The sequence below is a fragment of the Sorex fumeus genome, unplaced genomic scaffold (genome assembly GCF_029834395.1).
Source record: "Sorex fumeus unplaced genomic scaffold, SorFum_2.1 ptg000003l, whole genome shotgun sequence".
NCBI lineage: Eukaryota > Metazoa > Chordata > Mammalia > Eulipotyphla > Soricidae > Sorex > Sorex fumeus.
The window spans coordinates 31608090-31608604 of NW_026606060.1; positions in this window are offsets into that span (position 1 = coordinate 31608090).

Sequence of the window (515 nt, forward strand, 5' to 3'; positions counted from 1 at the left end):
TATCAGGTAAAGTTTTAGGCACACGGCATAGAAAAATGCAGAATCTGCATGATTCTTGAGAGTGCTGAGTAACTCAATCTTAAATCATTTTCACTCCTCTATTTTATACAATATGTACAGTTATCACACACATGATCCCTAGTCTCCTCTGAATCTAACCTCAGCCCAGCATTAGCACCTTCCTATGAATACTATTGCTCTACACAGCTAGTACATAAGAAAGTACTTTGCCATTTCTTCAGCTAATTTTTTTTCTTTTCTTTTCTTTTTTTTTTGCTTTTTGGGTTACACCTGGTGAGGCTCAGGGGTTACTCCTAGCTCTGCACTCAGAAATTACTCCTGGGGGTGCTCAGGGGCCATATGGGATGCTGAAAATAGAACCCGGGTCAGCCGCGTGCAGGGCAAACTCCCTATTCGCTGTGTTATCACTCAGGCCCCTCTTCAGCTAATTTTTTAAGGAGGTATCAATGCTACCAAGATAACTATAACCCATATACACAATATATATGCTGACA